General features: G+C 49.5%; 1 protein-coding gene across 1 annotated transcript in view; it reads right to left on the reverse strand.

The window, feature by feature from the left end:
• Positions 1 to 13,113, reverse strand: part of LOC144176020 (tachykinin-like peptides receptor 86C) — an 833,985-nt gene that overhangs the window by 493,868 nt on the left and 327,004 nt on the right. The gene's annotated exons all lie outside the window — the stretch shown is intronic.

Consider the following 13,113-nt stretch of genomic DNA (forward strand, 5'->3'; position numbering starts at 1 on the left):
ACCTCATATATTTAAGTAAACAAATGTAGTTGGCAAGTATGTGCACCATGTAGCAATAAAGAGTATTGCCCTTCCACTCTGTGACGAAGGATGACCTGCAAAGCTGGACGCAGTCCACGGAGTGCACTGCGTGCACAAACTAAAAACGTTTGTGTAATTTGCGATGGAACATATTTCCTAGCGAGTTGGCTGAATGAACCTCTGAAAGATCCAAGCTTTGTTTTTGCAGGAAGCTGCCTGTGTCCCTCCGGCGTCGTAAGCATCTTAGTGTTTGTTTAACACAACAACCAAATACACTCTACCACAAAGACTCTGTAGAGGTCCCATCAGGCCGTTTAACGTCCGCGTTTACACCTCGAACCAGCACAACGGACGTGCCATCCATAATTACGGGCATAAAACCTATAAGTGCTCGTGCACGCCCCTCCTTCTTCCTCCGACTATTCTCCACTACAAACCTGCGCATGCATAAACCGGCACCTGGTAAAGTGCGCGTGTTAGAAGAAACAAACTCGATAGAAAATATCCCCTGAAAGCCCTCTGCAGAAGTGATATTGGCTCCAGCCGTCGTTCCAAGCCGGCAAGTCGCTGTTCATCTGAGAGGGATTCCCCGCTACTACGCCAGCGGAACTTGAGGCGTTGACGGCTAAGCCAGCGGCTTTCTGCTGTTTTTGCGCCCATTCGCACTTACGACTTACGACTACATTCGCGGACTACGACTACGGACGTCAACGCGGGTGACATCGTGAGTTACTGAAACGCTCTGCATTAAAAAAAAACTATGAAAATGGTGAACCGAGTAATCCTCTGCATTAACACAAAATGCCGATTCGGCGAAAGTAATGCCTCTAATCGTTACAGTAACGTAATTGGAGCTAACTGACAAAACAGGGTTTGAAAATGAAGAAAACAGAAAAAGTAGAAAAATTGCGAAAATTGCGCACCTTGAAATGCTTTTCAGTTACACAAAAATGCAGAGTGGGCGGGAGTGCACCTGTATTAGTTATAATAGCGTATGTGGAAATAATTGGTGCGACAGAATTCAGAAGCCCAAAAAAATTGGTTGCAAAGAACTCACGCTCTAGACAAGCGGCATAACAAAGCTACGCATTAGTAGACAATGATTTCAATTTCTACAGATTTCTTCAACTTTTTTGAAATCTCAAATGCTTGCAGAACGTAGTCAACCAACACATCGACGTTGACTAGGAGGTCGCAATGCACCTCTACCTAAAATTACTGTTATGTGCCCATAGGATAACTTGGGAACTTGCTCAAAAGATTTTTCACTGTTTCCTGGTCTTGGCGGTCTTCGACCGCTAAAATTACGTCATTACAGCGGTGCAGCGGCTATAGTCCGTCTTTACTGCTGCTGCAGCAATTAACGCATTCGATTGCCCCTGAAAAAAAATTCGCGCAGCTTGAACCAGTGGTGCAAGTGCACGGTTCGAAATAGAGCGGAGCTGAGGGTCGACCTAGGTTCTTCCGGTTTTGCTAAGTTTAATTAGGTTTTCTCGTGTTCTCGATAGGCCACAGTAACTGTTGGCTGGTGAGGCCAGGTTTACCCGGAATTTAAAAGGCCGTTTCGGTCGGTCAACCACAGTGACATCGGATACCAGGGCAGGAAGGAGCAAGGTCGACCCCCTCGGCTGTTTCTCCAGCCTTGCAACCGAAGTGTGAGGTCGCCTTGAAAATGGTATAGTAAAGGGTACGTATTCGCACATGCCTCTTGTGCTCACACTCGAGCAGGTGCGAAAACCGGCTTCACTGTTATAACACCCTATTTCCGGTGGTGCTCCGTTTACAAGCGTCGCAGTTTTGGTCGTTGATATTCTTTTTGCCAACGCCACCGGAGCAAGCCCACGCCTAATCAGATGCACTCTAATGCAAAGCCGCAAAAGCAAAGCAAACACTGAAGGCGTATCTGCTGCGACTAGCATATCACGCAGTGCCACTCCGTGGTGGCGAGAGCTGGAGCTTTCGCAGTGCTTACAGACGCAAAGGAAAGAGTGAAAGCATTTACCGGAAGTTTTGCAGAGTCCCTTTAACGGTAAAATCTACTGCAAAATGTTTTCCATTAGTGGCCAGCGATTACAACATGAAGTGAAATAAAATGTTTGCACAATAACTTAAGTCTGCTTTTTCGTGTGAATGTGAGCTCATTACTCTTTATGGCCAGAAGTTTCTTCTTATTGAATTATTTTACTTCATTTATATACTTGAATTTATTTTATTTTTTGCTCATAAACGCACAGTTCCATACCCCGAGTTGGTTTCTTTAGGAAACATCACTTACGATTACGACACTCCCAAAGTCTGAGCGCAGCACAACTGCAGTCTCCTCGGCGACGGCGCATAGCTGCTGTGTGTCAGGAAGTGATGAAGTCGTCAGCTAAACGCACGAAGGCGCCCTCTATGCTGTGGCATTATCTCGTAGCGCGTCGCAGCCGTGGAGCATGCCTCTGGTGGCCTCGGCATACCGCCCTTCCCCTCACACTTTCGCCGTTATTTCATCCTCTGCTTTCTTGTTGGCTCTATCTTCGGGTGGCCTCTTCGTTCTCTCTGTTACATCAAGGCCGACGCTGAGGGACTAGGCAAAACCAGAGGAGCGGGTGATTAAGAGATGTGCTCTGAAACATCGCTCTACGTAGCCGCCGCGGTGGAGCTTGGGTTCCACTCCCCTCACCGACCAATGACGGGCCGCACCTCGTCTCCACATAATGCATCCTCGCGGCGTGCCTTACGGCAGGCCGGCATGTAGCCTCCTGGCCAGTATGCAGCGCCCCCACCTCTCCTCCCCCTTGTGGCATCTTTGCCTGAATCTTCTGGCAATGGACAGCCTCCGTGCACGCTTCCCATTCCCCCGTCCGTCCACTAAGCAAACGACCGTCCGCCTGCCATCGTTTTTTTGTGCCGTCGGGTGTCGCCATGGTGCGACATTGCGTCCCCCCCCCCTCCCATGGGAGACTGGTAACGGGCTGCCCCTCGTCCCCAAATTGGATATCCTCACCGGAACCTTCTGGCTAGCAGGCAGGCAGACAGGTAGTTTACTGGCAAGCGTGCAGACTCTTTGGCGGGCGGGCAACTTTGGGTAGCAGAGAGGTACTCTCGAATGCCTACACACGCACACGCGCACGCACTCGTGTTTTCGCAGAATGAGGCAAAATATTTCGCATTGAAAAAACATTGGTAGATCTGCTACGCTTTTGATGTACCAATTGTTTAAACGGCGTTTCAGTTAAACACGATATCGTTACTACTGGTACAAGTCAAAAACTCCCCGACGTGGGCGTCAGTCTCCACTATCAATCGTGAAAGGGGGTGTTTAGAGTGATTTCATTCTGCCCACCTTCCATATGCCAGCTGCCAGCTGAATAACTGACTATTAGAAAACACTGGCGACAGCAACTTGCTAATGGCACTTCAACGACGGGTGACAACGATTGGGAGCTAGTAAACATAGTAGGTTAGTGAAGTAAAAGGCAACAATATCGCAACAAGAGCTAACCAGACACAAACGTACCTCCACAGAAATGTTTTGCTCGCTCCTACAGCTCTATAACCGCTCTTTTACACGACATACATCCGACCTTAACTTGAATATTTGTCTTCAGTGTGGGACCCTGACCGTTCGACGTTGGTACTCATGCTCGAGCAAGTTCAAAACCGTCCATCCCGCTTCATTCTTGGTAACTATCATGGCACATCCAATCTAACGCAAATAAATTAGAATAGGCAGAATCTGAGCTAGTTGGTTCATAACTGATTAAATACTGGTCAGCCTAAATTTAACTAAGGATGCAAACAAAGACGAAAGACGAAAGTCAGCGCTTGTACTTCGTCTTTCCTCTTAGTGAGTGTCGTGAGTTAAATTTAGGCTCCCCAGCATTCCATCAATTAACGCAGATAAGGTCTAACTTGGGCCTTCCCGCACCAGCCACCAGAAGGAAAAACGCACATCTCTGCTTCTTTCACAAAATTTGGTTTGATTGGAGGGGTTTAAACGCACCGACGATACACAGGGATGAGGCACGCCGTAGTGACCCGCTGCGGTGGCTCAGTGGCTAAGGCGTTGCGCTGCTGAGCACGAGGTCACGGGTTCGATTCCCGGCCGCGGTGGCCGCTGTTCTGATGGAGGCGAAAAGCAAAAATGCCCGTGTGTACGAGATTTCGGCGCACGATAAAGATCCCCAGGTGGTCAAAATTAATGCGGAGCCCTCCACTACGGCGTGCCTCATCGCCTGCATTGCGTCGGCGCGTTAAACCCCTCTATCAATCAATCAGGCGCGCCGTAGTGGAGGGCTCCGGATTAAATTTGACCGCCTGGGGATCTTTGATATGCGTCGAAATCTCGAATACACGGGTGTTTTTGCTTTTCGCCTTCGTCAGACTTTCACAATATCTACTGCCATAATCCTGATATGCGTGCTATCTGGATAAGGCCTCCATAGTACATCTCATGTCACTAAAACCATCTCCAAAATGTTTACGTTCCCCATTCGAATACCGTCACGCATTCAGCCTAATTCATGTCCCAAATATGCAATGATTGGAATCGCGTACCCCCTTCAGTAACCGGTATAGTCAAGCCGACTCTCTTTAAAATGCGTTGAATAATTTACTCACATCATAGTCTCGTATTTTCGTTTAATTTTTTTCGATCCTGTTCCCGTTATGCTACCCATGCATTTTGTAAATGACGTACGGAAATGCAGCGTGATTCAATGTGATTTATGTTACCTTCTGTTCTCCTGTTTTGTTTGTTCTGCATAAACATGCGTGCGTCCTGTTCAAAATGATCTATGAATTGCAATCGCTACAATGTTTTTTTGCCTACTGTTCATGATAACGCAATTGAGTGTTCCACGTACCGCTTCTTGTTTTTGTGTGTGCATGCGCTGTCGAAACAGGGGCTCTTTTATGTCGTTGCATCTTTTTCTTTTTTTAATCATGGTTAATCATCGAATCATGGTTCAGGCTTGGAGTTTGCATCGAAGGGTACAGACCCACGCTAGGGCGCGTTTTAAGGAATAAATAGCTAATTAATGCAGGGTGTTCTGGTGGGGTCGGTGTAAAAATGGATCCAATGGTCGCTTGAGGGTGCCGTCAAAATTTCGAGAACAAGTGAAAGTAGACCGAGTGGGTGTTCGGGGTGGTTGAGTGTGTCAGGTGTACAGGTATTAAAAGAAGGGCAAAGTGGGGAGAGGTTGGCTGCGAACAATATCACTAAAATGTCTGGTGTGCAGTGATAAATTTATTGAAAATTTTACTGGAGCACAAAGTGGAGGTAGGGATGTAGAGAGAATTTTTTTGTTCTTTTCGTGCCTCATTAGCTGCATCACCGGGTGCAATGCAATCGCGAGGACTTTGAAGCCACAAAAGTTAGCGCAGAGGAGAGAGAGAGAGAGAGAGAGAGAGAGAGAGAGAGAGAGAGAGAGAGAGAGAGAGAGAGAGAGAGCGTGCTTTAATGAAGTCTGACAATGTTAGCTGGGCTAAAATGCCTAACTTACTACGCCAGTTGATGACGTGGTGAAGATGATGGCGATGATGTTCACGAAGTTGATGGGTAAATATACGGCGAGCTATTCACAGCGACTGATCTAGACCTGTGTGTTGCAGGTACTCTATCAGAGCTTTGGTAGCCCGTAAAGCACGTTTGGGACAAGCCAATGGTCCTAAAACGTCCTTTAGCTGCATGTCCACGGAAAGCGGCAGTCCCAAAGTCACTGCGAGGGATACTCTTTGAACACTGAATCGAGCACATTCACAGAGCAGCTGCTGCAGGGTTTCTCACACATCACAGTGTGGGCAGAGTGGCGAAGTAGCCTGTTTTATCTTGAAGAGGAAGTTGCGCGTGTATGCTACATTCAATCGCATGCGATGTAGAATTGCTTCTACCCGCTTGGAGAGTCCTGGTGGCTTTTTAAATTTGCACTTGGGACCGATGAAAGATAACGGCGCGTAATGACGTGATACGTCATCCCAGGCTGCACGCTGCATGTTCCATGCCACGCTGGATGCAAGTATAGATGCATCTTTCCTGGAGAATGGTATAGGTGTTGCCGATGCACGAAGATTATGCGCAACGGATGCAGCAATATCCGCCTTCACATTGCCAGTTATCCCACAATGGGCTGGAATAGTACATCTTCATAGTACGCCTCCATAGTACATCTCATGTCAATAAAACCATCTCCAAAATGTTTACGTTCGCCATTCGAATACCGTCACGCATTCAGCCTAATTCTTGTCCCAAATATGCAATGATTGGAATCGCGTACCCCCTTCAGTAACCGGTATAGTCAAGCCGACTCTCTTTAAAATGCGTTGAATAATTTACTCACATCATAGTCTCGTATTTTCGTTTAATTTTTTCGATCCTGTTCCCGTTATGCTACCCATGCATTTTGTAAATGACGTACGGAAATGCAGCGTGATGCAATGTGATTTATGTTACCTTCTGTTCTCCTGTTTTGTTTGTTCTGCATAAACATGCGTGCGTCCTGTTCAAAATGATCTATGAATTGCAATCGCTACAATGTTTTTGCCTACTGTTCATGATAACGCAATTGATTGTTCCATGTACCGCTTCTTGTTTTTGTGTGTGCATGCGCTGTCGAAACAGGGGCTCTTTTATGTCATTGCATCTTTTTCTTTTTTTAATCATGGTTAAGCATCGAATCATGGTTCAGGCTTGGAGTTCGCATCGAAGGGTACAGACCCACGCTAGGCCGCGTTTTAAGGAATAAATAGCTAATTAATGCAGTGTGTTCTGGTGGGGTCGGTGTAAAAATGGATCCAATGGTCGCTAGAGGGTGCCGTCAAAATTTCAAGAACAAGTGAAAGTAGAACGAGTGGGTGTTCGGAGTGGTTGAGTGTGTCAGGTGTACAGGTATTAAAAGAAGGGCAAAGTGGGGAGAGGTTGGCTGCGAACAATATCACTAAAATGTCTGGTGTGCAGTGATAAATTTATTGAAAATTTTACTGGAGCACAAAGTGGAGGTAGGGATGTAGAGAGAATTTTTTTGTTCTTTTCGTGCCTGATTAGCTGCATTACTGGGTGCGATGCAATCGTGAGGACTTTGAAGCCACAAAAGTTAGCGGAGAGGAGAGAGAGAGAGAGAGAGCGTGCTTTAATGAAGTCTGGCGATGTTAGCTGGGCTAAAATTCCTAACTTGCTACGCCAGTTGATGACGTGGTGGAGATGATGGCGATGATGTTCACGAAGTTGATGGGTACATATACGGTGAGCTATTCACAGCGACTGATCTAGACCTGTGTGTTGCAGGTACTCTATCAGAGCTTTGGTAGCCCGTAAAGCACGTTTGGGACAAGCCAATGGTCCTAAAACGTCCTTTAGCTGCATGTCCACGGAAAGCGGCAGTCCCAAAATCACTGCGAGGGATACTCTTTGAGCACTGAATCGAGCACATTCACAGAGCAGGTGCTGCAGTGTTTCTCGCACATCACAGTGTGGGCAGAGTGGCGACGTAGCCTGTTTTATCTTGAAGAGGAAGTTGCGCGTGTATGCTACATTCAATCGCATGCGATGTAGAATTGCTTCTACCCGCTTGGAGAGTCCTGGTGGCTTTTTAAATTTGCACTTGGGATCGATGAAAGATAACGGCGCGTAATGACGTGATACGTCATTCTAGGCTGCACGCTGCATGTTCCATGCCACGCTGGATGCAAGTATAGATGCATCTTTCCTGGAGAATGGTATAGGTATTGCCGATGCACGATGATTATGCGCAACGGATGCAGCAATGTCCGCCTTCACATTGCCACTAATTCACAATGGGCTGGAATCCACTGAAGTGCAATGTGATGGTGCGCTTGTAGAGCTTGAAGATGTAAAGCGTGTATGTAACACACAAGCTGGTCTTTTGGAAAAGATGCTAGACATTGAAGGGCAGCCCTTGAGTCTGTGAAGATGGCCCACTCTCGAGCGGGTTGTTTGACGATATGAGCGAAAGCCACCCTCAGAGCTGCAAGTTCGGTAGCCGTAGTTGACGTTCTGTGACTGAGCATGACACTGATGGTAGTACGAGATGACGGTGTCCACACCTCGATAGTGGATGATGTTGATGACACCGACCCATCAGTGTACACATGAGTGTGGTCTCTGTATATCCGCGACATGTAGTCCAGGGCGAGGAACTTTAGTGCGGGAGCCGGAATATACTCCTTCCTCGTGATACTGGGCACAGTAGTCGTGATTGGTATGGGCAGGAACATCCAGGGCGGGTGCTCAGGAGGAGAAGGCTCTTGATACACCTTCGGCAGAAATTCACTCACTTCTTTAGCCCAGCTTGTCGCTAGAGGATGGCCCCGCTGTCCTGCCACAATCCGCAGACGCGCACGAAGCAACTTCTGCGTGCTTAGAGCGAGTGGTGAGAGCTGCCTGCATTCTGTCAGCGTTCCGATGGTAGAGGTTGTCTTTGGAATGCCAATGCAGACCCGCAGGACTGGTGCTTGCATGCTCTCTAGCGCTTTGACAGTTCCTTTTGATAGAGGGACCACAGCAGGGATGCTGTAACTCATCAGGCCAACGCAAAGTGCTTTGTATACCCGTAGAAGAGAATTGACTGAACAACCGCCAGTGTTGGTGGAGAGCATGTGGAATATGCGGACGAACGAAGTAATCTTGCCCGTGAGGTGGCGAACATGTGGGGACCAGGTGAGATTACTATCAACTGTCTCTCCCAAGAACTTGTGGGTCGGGACGTATGGAATTGCGGTCCCTCCAACAGTGAGGCCGTAGCGCGTAAGGTCACGCTTTGTGAAGGCTATCGCAGCACACGTATTCCCTGAAATCACTAATCGTCTAGTTGCCAGAAATGCCGCAATAGAGTCAATTACGCGCTGCAGTCTTGACCATAACACTCGCCTATTGCGGCCAGAACTCCATATGCAGATGTTGTCGGCGTACAGAGAGATTTCTACCGACTTTGGCACGCATTTCTCCAGGCCAACTATGGCAATGTTGAAGAGTGTAGGGCTCAGCAGCCCACCCTGGGGAACACCTCGGGTCACCTGATGTAGCGATGAGTCGCCCATATCGGTAGACAAGTACACATACCTATCGGAGAGGTAGTCCGATAACCATGCGTACATGCGGCCCCTGATGCCTAAAGGCTTCCGCGCCGAGCGGATGGCTTCATGCTCGACGCAGTCATACGCTGACTTGATGTCGAGAAACACGGCAACAGCAATGTTCCGCCGACACTTTGCTTCTCTTATGCTATTTGCAAGGGCGATGACGTTGTCGAGGCTGCTACGACCCTTGCGGAAACCAGACATCTGTGCCGGGTATATATTTCGGATGGTCAAATCCCAGTCCAAGCGGAGCAGCACCATCTTTTCCATCAGTTTCCCGACACAACTCAGGAGTGCTATGGGTCAGTAAGACTCGATGGTGGTTGGAACTTTACCTGGCTTTAGGACTGGGACAAGGCGAGCGTGTTTCCACCTTGACTCTAGACGACCAGTTTCCCACGAATGATTGAAGGCATGCAGGAGGCGACTTCTTCCCTTTTCACCTAGGTGCGAGAGGGTTGTGTAGGTGATGTCATCCGGGCCTGGACAGCTGGATTTCTTGACAGAAGCCAGTGCAGCGAGCAACTCTGCCATGGAGAATGGCTCGTCCATTGGGGACACCGGACCTAAGCATACCTCGTTGGGGGGAGAGCGTGGCGGAAGAAGAGCTGCTGGCGCTGGCTGCAGTAATTCTCCTGCAGAAGGCGTCAGCGACTTGGAGGTCACTGGTGTTCGTGCTCAGTGAGATGGATTTGAACGAGTGCAGTTGAATTTGCGGGGTACGCAAATTACGGAGAAAGAGCCATATTCTGGAGAGCGGCTTCCGGGGGTCCAGCTTGGAGCAGAAGGATTCGCACTCACGCTTGGCGAGCTTATTCATATGCCTCCGAATCGCCTTCTGGGCTCGTCTTGACGCACAGATATCTTCAGGCGCTTGTGTCCGGTGCGCTCGTCTTTCTGCTCTTCGACGCACTGCGCGAAGCCTCTCATACTCCGAGTCGGCGGCGGTGTAACTATGCGGAAGCCGCAATACTTTACTGCTTGGCTTTCGAGCTCTTGACAACGTGTCCACGAAGGCTTCATATGAGCTCACCGAATCCACGGCTTCCTCCACCACAGTTCGAAATGCCTCCCAGTCAGAGGAGCGAATCACACGCTGCGGACGAGAGCCAGAGAGACCATCTACTGCAATCTAAGTCGGCGCATGATCGCTGCCATGCAGTTCAATGTCACTGCCCATCTCGTCCTAGGGAGGAGTTGTGACGAAACAAACGTGACGTCGAGGGAGCTGGACATCTTTCCCCGGTAGAAAATGGGCTCTCCCAAATTGACAACGCACATACCCTGCCGGTAGGTAATGTCCAGAAGGTGCCTCCCTTTAGCCGTCGTTTTCCTGGTTCCCCAGATGGGTGATGGGCGTTGAAGTCACCGGTCAAGATGTGCGGTGCTGGTGTAGTATTGATGATACCTTCTAAGCGATTTAAGTGCAGTGCTACACTAGGTGGAATATAGGCGGCGATTATGGTGAAGGACAACCCAGCGCCGCGAACTGTGGCTGCCACTCCGTGCATCCGGTGATAGACCATGCTCTGTTATGGTGAGGTCATTTCTCACGGCCATTAAAACTCTTGACATTTCTACGCCAGTCAGCGACCGCACAACTGTGTATCCCAAAAGGCGTATGTCTTCCATCAACCGTGATTCAGAAATAGCGATCACGGGAAAACGATGTTTTCGTGTGAATTGGCGTAGGTCCGAAAAGCGCTGCTTGAGTCCGCAAGCGTTCCACTGTAAGATTGTAGCTTTATCTCGAATTTCTTGTACTCTGGGAACTGTGATTGCACGAGCAGTTGCAGCTAACGCCATTGCATAAGGAGAGGTGAAACATAGTCGAGGAGTGTCAGGATAGCCACGGCTACCGGTGATGAAAGGGGGGCTAGGAAGAGGCGCACAGCCTCTACTACAGCCGATATCACAGAACGCAAGACCCCGGAGCTCTGGTGATCCTTTGGCTCACGCTGCTCTCTCAGAGATGTTCGACGAGCAGGCTTCGAAGTTCGTACAGCTGGAGTTGGAGTCTCGTGTGATGGCCGAGCAGGCGCGGCTGTCGATGAAGGCGTGGCGGCATCTTTTGAGGGAGAGTCAACCATTGCTGTGGTAGCTCGTACTGGCAGAGCTGCATAGGGGGATGCTTCTGCTGCGATTCGCGATGGAGGACTGGCAGAGCTGGGAAATTCTCCTCATTGTTGTTGAACCCGAGAGCCGCAGATGTGTACTCTTGCTTTCTCCCGTGTTCCTTATTCCCAGCCTGACGGCGTTCCATTAAAGCGTATTTCGCTGACTTGTAGTCAGTGTTGTTTCTATCCTTGATTTTAAATAGCCTTCTCATCACGGCGGACAGAACAATGAACAAACGTCGACTCATGCTTTTTGCTGCAGTTTGGGCATTTAGGATTTTCAACTCAGCAGGATTCTCGGTGATGAGTGCCACCGCACCGTGAACACCGGAACGGGAGTTTGTACATGTTCGCCACGTGCCCGAATCGCTGGCAGTTCTTGCATTGTATCGGTGTCTCTATGTAATCATACACGCGATGTGTACGCGATGTGTATAACCGATGACTACATGCTCTGGTACAGTTTCTGTGGTGAACACAATCTGCACACTCTCTGATGATTTTCCCAGTCTCCGGGCGGATTTGACAGGTTCTCTGGCTCGTAACGCACTAAGGATTTCAGGGTCGGAGAGCTCCTTAGCTACTCCCTTGATCACGCCCACTCCGCAATTGCTCGGTCGTGGTTCATAGGCCTGGACTTTCACGCCAGCAATGGAGGAGATTTTCAGGAGACGCTCGGTGGCATCAGCGTTGCGAGTGTCAATGGCGAGCAGGTTGAGGCGATAATTTGGGCGTACTTGTAGCACGCCATCTGGAGCCAGAGTCTCTAATCCTTCCTTGACAGCAATGGGGTTGTAGCGAGTGATATTCTTCGAGGAGTCGACAGGTTTGATCACCACAACGACGCCATGTCTCAGGGGACTTGCGATTGTGGTGACATCAAGTGGCCTCTAGACACGCTTAGAGCCACGGCAGCGCTTTGCAGGAGTCAAAGGCTCAAATTGCTTTGACTTCTCAGGTGAAAGGGTGGTTTCATTTCCGTAGATGACCGTTGCAGATGATGAGTCGGAAAGATCAGACATGTCGTCTGCGTCATCTGGCAGAGGTTGTTCGGATGGTATCACCATCGGACTCACTTGACCCGGCGGAAGCGACGACCGGGAGGACCCAAGATCAGAACAGCGGTGACTGGTAGCTTGCGGTGGGCCTGACGAGGCTACGAACAGCGGGGCGCCCGGAAGTTCCGGCTCCATGACAGGGCCTGGCGGTTGATCGGGCGGTTGACCGATGCACGGCATGGAGGGCGGCAAGACCGGGGCCGCGGCCGTCGCGGGGAGCATCTCTGGCGCTCAAAGCACTAGATAGCCAGTGATCTGATTCAACTGAAACACAGCAAGAAGAAAATTAAAACAATAAGAGACAATCGAGGTGAGCCAGGCGTTGGCTCTTCGTCTTCATCTTCCAATTGTCTAGCGGAGGGGATATTCCGGCACCTTCCTGTGCGGTCGCGGGGCCCGTTTGATTTCTCCTGAGCCCGAACATTTTTCGTGACCTGGAACCCACTCAAGGCGAACATGTGTTCCGTTGCATATAAGAAGGTTACGCCTACATGGGCCCCCCTGAGAGCACGTGCAAGTGCCATTTATTCATGGGACGAAATGACGAAAGATTGCAGCCGGCTGAGAAGCAAGCGTGTTTGGCTGCCGTGAGCGTGGCAGCCGTGGATGATCCCGCTGAACTGCATGAACTGGTGGTGGACCTCTTCGAGAAGATATATGCATATCCCAAGGATGTGTGACAACTGAAGAGTGACAATGAGGCATTGTGCCTTCAGTTCACCAGGAACATGCACTTACTGCACAAGCAATTGGCTCACCCCGTGCAGCAAACACGGCTTGGGCCGATTTTTCAGGCCTACCCACAGAGGCACACATCAAGGGGGTTGTGCAGTGCACGT

This window comes from Haemaphysalis longicornis, unplaced genomic scaffold (genome assembly GCF_048455015.1).
Source record: "Haemaphysalis longicornis isolate Haplotype H1 unplaced genomic scaffold, Haemaphysalis longicornis Haplotype H1 scaffold_1, whole genome shotgun sequence".
NCBI classification, from domain to species: Eukaryota; Metazoa; Arthropoda; class Arachnida; order Ixodida; family Ixodidae; genus Haemaphysalis; species Haemaphysalis longicornis.